Consider the following 14,995-nt stretch of genomic DNA (forward strand, 5'->3'; position numbering starts at 1 on the left):
GCTTGCAATTCGGAGTAATGAAAATTATCACAAAGCAATCAAGTAATTCCACATCAAAATAACAAGCGTGCGGGCTGACAACCATGCTCTCAGCATCAACGAGCGCAGAGTGAAGTGAATTTTACCATCCTCTGTGCATTTTTATTGCGAGGCTCATTTACATTTGACTTGGCGCGCAGAACGAGTGAGAACCCGGTCAATAGAAACAAAAATCATCTATTTAAAAAGTTTAGTTTCACGTGGGCCTGTTGTGCTTACTTCTTTCAGAATAGCTTTTGAACCTCTGTCCTGTGTGTGTCTGTGACTGTCACGTGAAAGGCAGTCAGAGCATCCAGGTGGGCCCCATGTCACCTGGGGCACCGCCCACCAGTGCTGGAGTTTTAAACAGCACCCGGTTGCATTTTGGGACTTGTGCATTTTCAATGTGAGCTCAAAGACGGAAGTGTGGAATTCTGTTGGCTAAAAAATATTAACAGCGGAATGTGAATAGGCCACACAAGACATGACGTCACTGGAAAGCTAAACAGTATGTTGGGGAGACTGGGTGCGGCAATAGGGCTGATGTCATGAATACGTGCAACTCCTCGGTTATTTTTGAATGAACTGCTCATTCATTAGATCCCACCCTAAGAAAGGAGCCCACCAGTATGAACACTTGTTTCATTAGAAAATGATGGAGTCACATTGCCTATGTAGAGCAGGTGCTTATACCTTGGTTGGAAGTCATTGCTCGGAGAGTGTTGTCTTTTAAGGTGATTGCACTAGGTCCGAGCAGGTGGGAGAAGACTTGTGCAGTGACTGAGTAAGAGAGATAACCTTCAATTACCACATCACCCTCCCGACATTGTAATCATGTCCTTTAAACGGTTTATCGACTCGACTTTCCACACTGAGTGCCAAGACGCAGGGTTTCGGTGCTCATGAAGTGCACAGACACACAGAAAACTGAAGGTAGCGTGGCCGAGCGGTCTAAGGCGCTGGATTTAGGCTCCAGTCTCTTTGGAGGCGTGGGTTCGAATCCCATCGCTGCCAGAGATGGATTTTAACAGATCTTAATGACGCATCTCCCTCCTGCCCCTTCAATTTGCATGCACAGTGACTCTACCAATAGGTCCCTAATTTTAAAACTCTTTTACAGTCTCCTTCTAAGTAAACTCCTAAACCGTGGACTCCCAAGAAATCGGCTGATGGGCGCTGCTGTTGTTTTCCTTCATTCTGCTTAGATCACCTTCAAATGGAAGGTTTAACAAATAATTTGTTCTCCCCACGCGGTCACCCCGCTCTTCTGTCTGCAAAATAAAATCGAACCTCTGTTAAATAAAGATTTAAAGCAAATTATCTATCTTCCCAAATAAAGTTGGTAAATGTGTTCTTCACAGTTATTTTAAATATCAGGTTTAAAATAAACAAGTGACGTACTCGGCAGGATTCGAACCTGCGCAATGAACCCCCAATGAATTTCAAGCTTATCACCTTAGCCACTCGGCCATAACTACGAGCTCTCATTAACCCATACCGAAACTTTATATCACAACAGAATTGTGCACAATGGCCGTGCACACCTATATATAACTCCATTTAGTTGTATCTCTAACTGTGTGCAAAGGGCACATTGCTATGTTTCTGTCTAAGCTTTGCTTTAGGTCTGAGGTCTTAAGAACCAAAGCAGGCTCCACGAATACTTGTCTGCACAAAAAAACAAGCATTTGCAATGCGAAAGGTCTCACACTTGGGAGAGTTAGAGCTATTGGCGTTGCAAATGACAATGTCTTTTACCTAGGTTTTGGTTTTCCTTGGGAAAATTGTATGTGTCCACGTTATGTTTTGGGGCACTTCCTGTCGCGGGCGCTAGGCCTACCCACACAAGTGCGGTACCATTTTTATCGGGAGACTTGAGGAAACATAGAATAGCAAAACAAGTGTTACTGCCCCTTGTCTTTATCTACATTTTTTCCTTCCAAATATAAGACAGTGTGTAAAAAAGACGTCTATATGAGAAATGCCCTTTAATTCGCATGCTAGTGTGGGCACCCCAGAATTCAGAGATGTGCAAATAACCACTGCTCCTCAACACCTTATCTTGTGCCCATTTTGGAAATAGAAAGGTTTTCTTGATACCTATTTTTCACTCTTTATACTTCGGCAAATTAATTGCTGTATACCCGGTATAGAAAGAAAACCCACTGCAAGGTGCAGCTCATTTATTTTCTCTGGATACCTAGGGTTCTTGATGAACCTACAAGCCCAATATATCCCCGCAACCAGAAGAGTCCAGCAGACGTAACGGTATATTGCTTTCAAAATTCTGACATTGCAGAAAAAAGTTACAGAGTAAAACGTAGAGAAAAATGGCTGTTTTTTTCACCTCAATTTCAATATTTGTTTTTAGTTCAGTTGTTATTTTCTGTAGGAAACCCTTGTAAGATCTACACAAGTTACCCATTGCTGAATTCAGAATGTTGTCTTCTTTTCACAAATGTTTAGGTTACTGGGTTCCAGCATTGGTTTCACACCCATTTCTGTCACTGACTGGAAGGAGGCTAAAAGCACACAAAATCGTAAAAATGGGGTATGTCCCAGTAAAATGCCAAAATTGAGTTGAAAAATTGGGTTTTCTGATTCAAGTCTGCCTGTCCCTGAAAGCTGGGAAGCTGGTGATTTTAGCACTGCAAACCCTTTGTGGATGCCAATTTCAGGGACAAAAACCACAAGCCTTCTTCTCCAGCCCTTTTTTCCATTTATTTTTAAAAAAATACATTTTTACTGTATTTTGGCTAATTTCTTGGTCTCCTTCAGGGGAACCCACAAAGTCTGGGTACCTCTAGAATCCCTAGGATGTTGCTAAAAAAGGACACAAATTTGGCCTGGGTAGCTTATGTGGACAAAAATGTATGATGGCCTAAGCGCGTCCTGCCCCAAATAGCCAAAAAAATGCCTGGCACCTGAGGGGGAAAAGGCCTGGCAGCGAAGGGGTTAAAATGCACTATTTTATTCCAATTTCTTCACTTAGCTTCAGATGAACTATTGTTCCCTCCCACCCCCTCCTTTCAAAGTGCACCAGCCACCACTGCCTGGGGTGGGACAGATTGTTTTGGATTGCAGTATGGCAGATTGTTTTGGATTGCAGTGTGGTAGTTTGTTTTGGATTGGAGTGCAGAAGATTGCAGTGGGGTAGATTGTTTTGAATTGGAGTAGGGGAGATTGTTTTGAAGTGGAGTCGGGCAGATTGGAGTGGGTCAGATTGTTTTGGATCGGAGTAGGACAGATTGTTTTGGATCGGAGTAGGACAGATTGTTTTGGAGTGGTGCAGATTGTTTTTTATTAGAGGGGGGCAAATTGGAGTGAGACAGATTTGATAGGGGTGGCTGGAGAGGGTTGGAGTGGGATGAGTTAGAGTGGATTGGATTCGGGTGAGTGATTTGGACTGGAGTGAGGTGGATTAGTGTGGGTGAAGTGGTCTGGATGGGGGTGGATTGTAGTGGGGCAGATTGGAGTGGGGTGGATTGAAGTGTACCGCAGGATTATGTGTCAAAGCATAATTTCAGAATTTACACATAATAAAGAAACACTGTTGTTTTGCAATATCTTAAACAAGCTAATCGTCATCTTTTGAGAAGAGCGCCCACGAACAAAAACAAAAGAAAACATGCGTGGAACGTGGGAAAAGACGATTTGGCAAAATAAAAGAAAGTTAGATTTAAATTTAAAACTTAACAGTTTTGGTTGACCTGCTGGTCATGTTTTTGCCAGTCACAAGCCTTCTGTTTGCAGGGCACTAGAAGGTAAAAGGAAAAAATAGTACCTTGATCAGGTGGGGAGCAGCGGTCAGGCACTGATTAAGCTGAATCAATCAACGCTTGGTCGCTGCTCTACAGAGAGGAACGGAAATGATGCAAGACATGCCTTGATGAATTAAGAAACTGTAAAGAAGAGTGCCACATAAATAAAAAAAATGGTGAGAGACATGCGGGCTCCAAGCACTTTACTGAATACTACAGAGTCTATCAAGCGAGACCCTAAAAAGGTCAGTTAGTTAAAATAAACAAACATTGTTACTTCTAAATATCAATATTCCAAGGACGCCTACATGGTCGTCAAGCAAAAAGTTCCTAGTGCATGGAGGGCCTTATGGTAGTTCTGAAGAGAGGCAAAGGACTTGGTCAGAGGGTGGCCTTGTTGGTGTGGTAGGGAGGTAATACCTCAAACGTTATTACTGGGGTAGGGGAGCTTCCAATTCGGAGTAATGAAAATTATCACAAAGCAATCAAGTAATTCCACATCAAAATAACAAGCGTGCGGGCTGACAACCATGCTCTCAGCATCAACGAGCGCAGAGTGAAGTGAATTTTACCATCCTCTGTGCATTTTTATTGCGAGGCTCATTTACATTTGACTTGGCGCGCAGAAGGAGTGAGAAACCGGTCAATAGAAACAAAAATCATCTATTTAAAAAGTTTAGTTTCACGTGGGCCTGTTGTGCTTACTTCTTTCAGAATAGCTTTTGAACCTCTGTCCTGTGTGTGTCTGTGACTGTCACGTGAAAGGCAGTCAGAGCATCCAGGTGGACCCCATGTCACCTGGGGCACCGCCCACCAGTGCTGGAGTTTTAAACAGCACCCGGTTGCATTTTGGGACTTGTGCCTTTTCAATGTGAGCTCAAAGACCGGGAAGTGTGGAATTCTGTTGGCTAAAAAATATTAACAGCGGAATGTGAATAGGCCACACAAGACATGACGTCACTGGAAAGCTAAACAGTATGTTGGGGAGACTGGGTGCGGCAATAGGGCTGATGTCATGAATACGTGCAACTCCTCGGTTATTTTTGAATGAACTGCTCATTCATTAGATCCCACCCTAAGAAATGAGCCCACCAGTATGAACACTTGTTTCATTAGAAAATGATGGAGTCACATTGCCTATGTAGAGCAGGTGCTTATACCTTGGTTGGAAGTCATTGCTCGGAGAGTGTTGTCTTTTAAGGTGATTGCACTAGGTCCGAGCAGGTGGGAGAAGACTTGTGCAGTGACTGAGTAAGAGAGATAACCTTCAATTACCACATCACCCTCCCGACATTGTAATCATGTCCTTTAAACGGTTTATCGACTCGACTTTCCACACTGAGTGCCAAGACGCAGGGTTTCGGTGCTCATGAAGTGCACAGACACACAGAAAACTGAAGGTAGCGTGGCCGAGCGGTCTAAGGCGCTGGATTTAGGCTCCAGTCTCTTTGGAGGCGTGGGTTCGAATCCCACCGCTGCCAGAGATGGATTTTAACAGATCTTAATGACGCATCTCCCTCCAGCCCCTTAAATTTGCATGCACAGTGACTCTACCAATAGGTCCCTAATTTTAAAACTCTTTTACAGTCTCCTTCTAAGTAAACTCCTAAACCGTGGACTCCCAAGAAATCGGCTGATGGGCGCTGCTGTTGTTTTCCTTCATTCTGCTTAGATCACCTTCAAATGGAAGGTTTAACAAATAATTTGTTCTCCCCACGCGGTCACCCCGCTCTTCTGTCTGCAAAATAAAATCGAACCTCTGTTAAATAAAGATTTAAAGCAAATTATCTATCTTCCCAAATAAAGTTGGTAAATGTGTTCTTCACAGTTATTTTAAATATCAGGTTTAAAATAAACAAGTGACGTACTCGGCAGGATTCGAACCTGCGCAAGGAACCCCCAATGAATTTCAAGCTCATCACCTTAGCCACTCGGCCATAACTACGAGCTCTCATTAACCCATACCGAAACTTTATATCACAACAGAATTGTGCACAATGGCCGTGCACACCTATATATAACTCCATTTAGTTGTATCTCTAACTGTGTGCAAAGGGCACATTGCTATGTTTCTGTCTAAGCTTTGCTTTAGGTCTGAGGTCTTAAGAACCAAAGCAGGCTCCACGAATACTTGTCTGCACAAAAAAACAAGCATTTGCAATGCGAAAGGTCTCACATTTGGGAGAGTTAGAGCTATTGGCGTTGCAAATGACAATGTCTTTTACCTAGGTTTTGGTTTTCCTTGGGAAAATTGTATGTGTCCACGTTGTGTTTTGGGGCACTTCCTGTCGCGGGCGCTAGGCCTACCCACACAAGTGCGGTACCATTTTTATCGGGAGACTTGAGGAAACATAGAATAGCAAAACAAGTGTTACTGCCCCTTGTCTTTATCTACATTTTTTCCTTCCAAATATAAGACAGTGTGTAAAAAAGACGTCTACATGAGAAATGCCCTTTAATTCGCATGCTAGTGTGGGCACCCCAGAATTCAGAGATGTGCAAATAACCACTGCTCCTCAACACCTTATCTTGTGCCCATTTTGGAAATAGAAAGGTTTTCTTGATACCTATTTTTCACTCTTTATACTTCGGCAAATTAATTGCTGTATACCCGGTATAGAAAGAAAACCCACTGCAAGGTGCAGCTCATTTATTTTCTCTGGATACCTAGGGTTCTTGATGAACCTACAAGCCCAATATATCCCCGCAACCAGAAGAGTCCAGCAGACGTGACGGTATATTGCTTTCAAAATTCTGACATTGCAGAAAAAAGTTACAGAGTAAAACGTAGAGAAAAATGGCTGTTTTTTTCACCTCAATTTCAATTTTTTTTTTTAGTTCAGTTGTTATTTTCTGTAGGAAACCCTTGTAAGATCTACACAAGTTACCCATTGCTGAATTCAGAATGTTGTCTTCTTTTCACAAATGTTTAGGTTACTGGGATCCAGCATTGGTTTCACACCCATTTCTGTCACTGACTGGAAGGAGGCTAAAAGCACACAAAATCGTAAAAATGGGGTATGTCCCAGTAAAATGCCAAAATTGAGTTGAAAAATTGGGTTTTCTGATTCAAGTCTGCCTGTCCCTGAAAGCTGGGAAGCTGGTGATTTTAGCACTGCAAACCCTTTGTGGATGCCAATTTCAGGGACAAAAACCACAAGCCTTCTTCTCCAGCCCTTTTTTCCATTTATTTTTAAAAAAATACATTTTTACTGTATTTTGGCTAATTTCTTGGTCTCCTTCAGGGGAACCCACAAAGTCTGGGTACCTCTAGAATCCCTAGGATGTTGCTAAAAAAGGACACAAATTTGGCCTGGGTAGCTTATGTGGACAAAAATGTATGATGGCCTAAGCGCGTCCTGCCCCAAATAGCCAAAAAAATGCCTGGCACCTGAGGGGGAAAAGGCCTGGCAGCGAAGGGGTTAAAATGCACTATTTTATTCCAATTTCTTCACTTAGCTTCAGATGAACTATTGTTCCCTCCCACCCCCTCCTTTCAAAGTGCACCAGCCACCACTGCCTGGGGTGGGACAGATTGTTTTGGATTGCAGTATGGCAGATTGTTTTGGATTGCAGTGTGGTAGTTTGTTTTGGATTGGAGTGCAGAAGATTGCAGTGGGGTAGATTGTTTTGAATTGGAGTAGGGGAGATTGTTTTGAAGTGGAGTCGGGCAGATTGGAGTGGGTCAGATTGTTTTGGATCGGAGTAGGACAGATTGTTTTGGAGTGGTGCAGATTGTTTTTTATTAGAGGGGGGCAAATTGGAGTGAGACAGATTTGATAGGGGTGGCTGGAGAGGGTTGGAGTGGGATGAGTTAGAGTGGATTGGATTCGGGTGAGTGATTTGGACTGGAGTGAGGTGGATTAGTGTGGGTGAAGAGGTCTGGATGGGGGTGGATTGTAGTGGGGCAGACTGGAGTGGGGTGGATTGAAGTGTACCGCAGGATTATGTGTCAAAGCATAATTTCAGAATTTACACATAATAAAGAAACACTGTTGTTTTGCAATATTTTAAACAAGCTAATCGTCATCTTTTGAGAAGAGCGCCCACGAACAAAAACAAAAGAAAACATGCGTGGAACGTGGGAAAAGACGATTTGGCAAAATAAAAGAAAGTTAGATTTAAATTGAAAACTTAACAGTTTTGGTTGACCTGCTGGTCATGTTTTTGCCAGTCACAAGCCTTTTGTTTGCAGGGCACTAGAAGGTAAAAGGAAAAAATAGTACCTTGATCAGGTGGGGAGCAGCGGTCAGGCACTGATTAAGCTGAATCAATCAACGCTTGGTCGCTGCTCTACAGAGAGGAACGGAAATGATGCAAGACATGCCTTGATGAATTAAGAAACTGTAAAGAAGAGTGCCACATAATTAAAAAATGGTGAGAGACATGCGGGCTCCAAGCCCTTTACTGAATACTACAGAGTCTATCAAGCGAGACCCTAAAAAGGTCAGTTAGTTAAAATAAACAAACATTGTTACTTCTAAATATCAATATTCCAAGGACGCCTACATGCTCGTCAAGCAAAAAGTTCCTAGTGCATGGAGGGCCTTATGGTAGTTCTGAAGAGAGGCAAAGGACTTGGTCAGAGGGTGGCCTTGTTGGTGTGGTAGGGAGGCAATACCTCAAACGTTATTACTGGGGTAGGGGAGCTTGCAATTCGGAGTAATGAAAATTATCACAAAGCAATCAAGTAATTCCACATCAAAATAACAAGCGTGCGGGCTGACAACCATGCTCTCAGCATCAACGAGCGCAGAGTGAAGTGAATTTTACCATCCTCTGTGCATTTTTATTGCGAGGCTCATTTACATTTGACTTGGCGCGCAGAACGAGTGAGAACCCGGTCAATAGAAACAAAAATCATCTATTTAAAAAGTTTAGTTTCACGTGGGCCTGTTGTGCTTACTTCTTTCAGAATAGCTTTTGAACCTCTGTCCTGTGTGTGTCTGTGACTGTCACGTGAAAGGCAGTCAGAGCATCCAGGTGGGCCCCATGTCACCTGGGGCACCGCCCACCAGTGCTGGAGTTTTAAACAGCACCCGGTTGCATTTTGGGACTTGTGCCTTTTCAATGTGAGCTCAAAGACGGAAGTGTGGAATTCTGTTGGCTAAAAAATATTAACAGCGGAATGTGAATAGGCCACACAAGACATGACGTCACTGGAAAGCTAAACAGTATGTTGGGGAGACTGGGTGCAGCAATAGGGCTGATGTCATGAATACGTGCAACTCCTCGGTTATTTTTGAATGAACTGCTCATTCATTAGATCCCACCCTAAGAAAGGAGCCCACCAGTATGAACACTTGTTTCATTAGAAAATGATGGAGTCACATTGCCTATGTAGAGCAGGTGCTTATACCTTGGTTGGAAGTCATTGCTCGGAGAGTGTTGTCTTTTAAGGTGATTGCACTAGGTCCGAGCAGGTGGGAGAAGACTTGTGCAGTGACTGAGTAAGAGAGATAACCTTCAATTACCACATCACCCTCCCGACATTGTAATCATGTCCTTTAAACGGTTTATCGACTCGACTTTCCACACTGAGTGCCAAGACGCAGGGTTTCGGTGCTCATGAAGTGCACAGACACACAGAAAACTGAAGGTAGCGTGGACGAGCGGTCTAAGGCGCTGGATTTAGGCTCCAGTCTCTTTGGAGGCGTGGGTTCGAATCCCATCGCTGCCAGAGATGGATTTTAACAGATCTTAATGACGCATCTCCCTCCTGCCCCTTCAATTTGCATGCACAGTGACTCTACCAATAGGTCCCTAATTTTAAAACTCTTTTACAGTCTCCTTCTAAGTAAACTCCTAAACCGTGGACTCCCAAGAAATCGGCTGATGGGCGCTGCTGTTGTTTTCCTTCATTCTGCTTAGATCACCTTCAAATGGAAGGTTTAACAAATAATTTGTTCTCCCCACGCGGTCACCCCGCTCTTCTGTCTGCAAAATAAAATCGAACCTCTGTTAAATAAAGATTTAAAGCAAATTATCTATCTTCCCAAATAAAGTTGGTAAATGTGTTCTTCACAGTTATTTTAAATATCAGGTTTAAAATAAACAAGTGACGTACTCGGCAGGATTCGAACCTGCGCAATGAACCCCCAATGAATTTCAAGCTCATCACCTTAGCCACTCGGCCATAACTACGAGCTCTCATTAACCCATACCGAAACTTTATATCACAACAGAATTGTGCACAATGGCCGTGCACACCTATATATAACTCCATTTAGTTGTATCTCTAACTGTGTGCAAAGGGCACATTGCTATGTTTCTGTCTAAGCTTTGCTTTAGGTCTGAGGTCTTAAGAACCAAAGCAGGCTCCACGAATACTTGTCTGCACAAAAAAACAAGCATTTGCAATGCGAAAGGTCTCACACTTGGGAGAGTTAGAGCTATTGGCGTTGCAAATGACAATGTCTTTTACCTAGGTTTTGGTTTTCCTTGGGAAAATTGTATGTGTCCACGTTATGTTTTGGGGCACTTCCTGTCGCGGGCGCTAGGCCTACCCACACAAGTGCGGTACCATTTTTATCGGGAGACTTGAGGAAACATAGAATAGCAAAACAAGTGTTACTGCCCCTTGTCTTTATCTACATTTTTTCCTTCCAAATATAAGACAGTGTGTAAAAAAGACGTCTATATGAGAAATGCCCTTTAATTCGCATGCTAGTGTGGGCACCCCAGAATTCAGAGATGTGCAAATAACCACTGCTCCTCAACACCTTATCTTGTGCCCATTTTGGAAATAGAAAGGTTTTCTTGATACCTATTTTTCACTCTTTATACTTCGGCAAATTAATTGCTGTATACCCGGTATAGAAAGAAAACCCACTGCAAGGTGCAGCTCATTTATTTTCTCTGGATACCTAGGGTTCTTGATGAACCTACAAGCCCAATATATCCCCGCAACCAGAAGAGTCCAGCAGACGTAACGGTATATTGCTTTCAAAATTCTGACATTGCAGAAAAAAGTTACAGAGTAAAACGTAGAGAAAAATGGCTGTTTTTTTCACCTCAATTTCAATATTTGTTTTTAGTTCAGTTGTTATTTTCTGTAGGAAACCCTTGTAAGATCTACACAAGTTACCCATTGCTGAATTCAGAATGTTGTCTTCTTTTCACAAATGTTTAGGTTACTGGGTTCCAGCATTGGTTTCACACCCATTTCTGTCACTGACTGGAAGGAGGCTAAAAGCACACAAAATCGTAAAAATGGGGTATGTCCCAGTAAAATGCCAAAATTGAGTTGAAAAATTGGGTTTTCTGATTCAAGTCTGCCTGTCCCTGAAAGCTGGGAAGCTGGTGATTTTAGCACTGCAAACCCTTTGTGGATGCCAATTTCAGGGACAAAAACCACAAGCCTTCTTCTCCAGCCCTTTTTTCCATTTATTTTTTTAAAAATACATTTCTACTGTATTTTGGCTAATTTCTTGGTCTCCTTCAGGGGAACCCACAAAGTCTGGGTACCTCTAGAATCCCTAGGATGTTGCTAAAAAAGGACACAAATTTGGCGTGGGTAGCTTATGTGGACAAAAATGTATGATGGCCTAAGCGCGTCCTGCCCCAAATAGCCAAAAAAATGCCTGGCACCTGAGGGGGAAAAGGCCTGGCAGCGAAGGGGTTAAAATGCACTATTTTATTCCAATTTCTTCACTTAGCTTCAGATGAACTATTGTTCCCTCCCACCCCCTCCTTTCAAAGTGCACCAGCCACCACTGCCTGGGGTGGGACAGATTGTTTTCGATTGCAGTATGGCAGATTGTTTTGGATTGCAGTGTGGTAGTTTGTTTTGGATTGGAGTGCAGAAGATTGCAGTGGGGTAGATTGTTTTGAATTGGAGTAGGGGAGATTGTTTTGAAGTGGAGTCGGGCAGATTGGAGTGGGTCAGATTGTTTTGGATCGGAGTAGGACAGATTGTTTTGGATCGGAGTAGGACAGATTGTTTTGGAGTGGTGCAGATTGTTTTTTATTAGAGGGGGGCAAATTGGAGTGAGACAGATTTGATAGGGGTGGCTGGAGAGGGTTGGAGTGGGATGAGTTAGAGTGGATTGGATTCGGGTGAGTGATTTGGACTGGAGTGAGGTGGATTAGTGTGGGTGAAGTGGTCTGGATGGGGGTGGATTGTAGTGGGGCAGATTGGAGTGGGGTGGATTGAAGTGTACCGCAGGATTATGTGTCAAAGCATAATTTCAGAATTTACACATAATAAAGAAACACTGTTGTTTTGCAATATCTTAAACAAGCTAATCGTCATCTTTTGAGAAGAGCGCCCACGAACAAAAACAAAAGAAAACATGCGTGGAACGTGGGAAAAGACGATTTGGCAAAATAAAAGAAAGTTAGATTTAAATTTAAAACTTAACAGTTTTGGTTGACCTGCTGGTCATGTTTTTGCCAGTCACAAGCCTTCTGTTTGCAGGGCACTAGAAGGTAAAAGGAAAAAATAGTACCTTGATCAGGTGGGGAGCAGCGGTCAGGCACTGATTAAGCTGAATCAATCAACGCTTGGTCGCTGCTCTACAGAGAGGAACGGAAATGATGCAAGACATGCCTTGATGAATTAAGAAACTGTAAAGAAGAGTGCCACATAAATAAAAAAAATGGTGAGAGACATGCGGGCTCCAAGCACTTTACTGAATACTACAGAGTCTATCAAGCGAGACCCTAAAAAGGTCAGTTAGTTAAAATAAACAAACATTGTTACTTCTAAATATCAATATTCCAAGGACGCCTACATGGTCGTCAAGCAAAAAGTTCCTAGTGCATGGAGGGCCTTATGGTAGTTCTGAAGAGAGGCAAAGGACTTGGTCAGAGGGTGGCCTTGTTGGTGTGGTAGGGAAGCAATACCTCAAACGTTATTACTGGGGTAGGGGAGCTTCCAATTCGGAGTAATGAAAATTATCACAAAGCAATCAAGTAATTCCACATCAAAATAACAAGCGTGCGGGCTGACAACCATGCTCTCAGCATCAACGAGCGCAGAGTGAAGTGAATTTTACCATCCTCTGTGCATTTTTATTGCGAGGCTCATTTACATTTGACTTGGCGCGCAGAAGGAGTGAGAAACCGGTCAATAGAAAGAAAAATCATCTATTTAAAAAGTTTAGTTTCACGTGGGCCTGTTGTGCTTACTTCTTTCAGAATAGCTTTTGAACCTCTGTCCTGTGTGTGTCTGTGACTGTCACGTGAAAGGCAGTCAGAGCATCCAGGTGGACCCCATGTCACCTGGGGCACCGCCCACCAGTGCTGGAGTTTTAAACAGCACCCGGTTGCATTTTGGGACTTGTGCCTTTTCAATGTGAGCTCAAAGACCGGGAAGTGTGGAATTCTGTTGGCTAAAAAATATTAACAGCGGAATGTGAATAGGCCACACAAGACATGACGTCACTGGAAAGCTAAACAGTATGTTGGGGAGACTGGGTGCGGCAATAGGGCTGATGTCATGAATACGTGCAACTCCTCGGTTATTTTTGAATGAACTGCTCATTCATTAGATCCCACCCAAAGAAATGAGCCCACCAGTATGAACACTTGTTTCATTAGAAAATGATGGAGTCACATTGCCTATGTAGAGCAGGTGCTTATACCTTGGTTGGAAGTCATTGCTCGGAGAGTGTTGTCTTTTAAGGTGATTGCACTAGGTCCGAGCAGGTGGGAGAAGACTTGTGCAGTGACTGAGTAAGAGAGATAACCTTCAATTACCACATCACCCTCCCGACATTGTAATCATGTCCTTTAAACGGTTTATCGACTCGACTTTCCACACTGAGTGCCAAGACGCAGGGTTTCGGTGCTCATGAAGTGCACAGACACACAGAAAACTGAAGGTAGCGTGGCCGAGCGGTCTAAGGCGCTGGATTTAGGCTCCAGTCTCTTTGGAGGCGTGGGTTCGAATCCCATCGCTGCCAGAGATGGATTTTAACAGATCTTAATGACGCATCTCCCTCCTGCCCCTTCAATTTGCATGCACAGTGACTCTACCAATAGGTCCCTAATTTTAAAACTCTTTTACAGTCTCCTTCTAAGTAAACTCCTAAACCGTGGACTCCCAAGAAATCGGCTGATGGGCGCTGCTGTTGTTTTCCTTCATTCTGCTTAGATCACCTTCAAATGGAAGGTTTAACAAATAATTTGTTCTCCCCACGCGGTCACCCCGCTCTTCTGTCTGCAAAATAAAATCGAACCTCTGTTAAATAAAGATTTAAAGCAAATTATCTATCTTCCCAAATAAAGTTGGTAAATGTGTTCTTCACAGTTATTTTAAATATCAGGTTTAAAATAAACAAGTGACGTACTCGGCAGGATTCGAACCTGCGCAATGAACCCCCAATGAATTTCAAGCTCATCACCTTAGCCACTCGGCCATAACAACGAGCTCTCATTAACCCATACCGAAACTTTATATCACAACAGAATTGTGCACAATGGCCGTGCACACCTATATATAACTCCATTTAGTTGTATCTCTAACTGTGTGCAAAGGGCACATTGCTATGTTTCTGTCTAAGCTTTGCTTTAGGTCTGAGGTCTTAAGAACCAAAGCAGGCTCCACGAATACTTGTCTGCACAAAAAAACAAGCATTTGCAATGCGAAAGGTCTCACACTTGGGAGAGTTAGAGCTATTGGCGTTGCAAATGACAATGTCTTTTACCTAGGTTTTGGTTTTCCTTGGGAAAATTGTATGTGTCCACGTTGTGTTTTGGGGCACTTCCTGTCGCGGGCGCTAGGCCTACCCACACAAGTGCGGTACCATTTTTATCGGGAGACTTGAGGAAACATAGAATAGCAAAACAAGTGTTACTGCCCCTTGTCTTTATCTACATTTTTTCCTTCCAAATATAAGACAGTGTGTAAAAAAGACGTCTATATGAGAAATGCCCTTTAATTCGCATGCTAGTGTGGGCACCCCAGAATTCAGAGATGTGCAAATAACCACTGCTCCTCAACACCTTATCTTGTGCCCATTTTGGAAATAGAAAGGTTTTCTTGATACCTATTTTTCACTCTTTATACTTCGGCAAATTAATTGCTGTATACCCGGTATAGAAAGAAAACCCACTGCAAGGTGCAGCTCATTTATTTTCTCTGGATACCTAGGGTTCTTGATGAACCTACAAGCCCAATATATCCCCGCAACCAGAAGAGTCCAGCAGACGTAACGGTATATTGCTTTCAAAATTCTGACATTGCAGAAAAAAGTTACAGAGTAAAACGT

At 43.0% G+C, this 14,995-nt stretch overlaps 4 non-coding genes across 4 annotated transcripts; all 4 read left to right on the plus strand.

Annotated features, from left to right (window-relative positions):
* Positions 1-950: 950 nt before the first annotated feature.
* TRNAL-UAG (transfer RNA leucine (anticodon UAG)) lies at positions 951-1,032 on the plus strand. Its single transcript has one exon. It is a non-coding gene; the product is annotated as a tRNA-Leu (tRNA).
* A 4,146-nt stretch (positions 1,033-5,178) lies between these two features.
* TRNAL-UAG (transfer RNA leucine (anticodon UAG)) lies at positions 5,179-5,260 on the plus strand. Its single transcript has one exon. It is a non-coding gene; the product is annotated as a tRNA-Leu (tRNA).
* Positions 5,261-9,377: 4,117 nt separating this feature from the next.
* Positions 9,378-9,459, plus strand: TRNAL-UAG (transfer RNA leucine (anticodon UAG)). The gene has a single exon. It is a non-coding gene; the product is annotated as a tRNA-Leu (tRNA).
* Positions 9,460-13,605: 4,146 nt separating this feature from the next.
* Positions 13,606-13,687, plus strand: TRNAL-UAG (transfer RNA leucine (anticodon UAG)). Its single transcript has one exon. It is a non-coding gene; the product is annotated as a tRNA-Leu (tRNA).
* Positions 13,688-14,995: the final 1,308 nt, after the last annotated feature.

The sequence above is a fragment of the Pleurodeles waltl genome, chromosome 12 (genome assembly GCF_031143425.1).
Source record: "Pleurodeles waltl isolate 20211129_DDA chromosome 12, aPleWal1.hap1.20221129, whole genome shotgun sequence".
NCBI lineage: Eukaryota > Metazoa > Chordata > Amphibia > Caudata > Salamandridae > Pleurodeles > Pleurodeles waltl.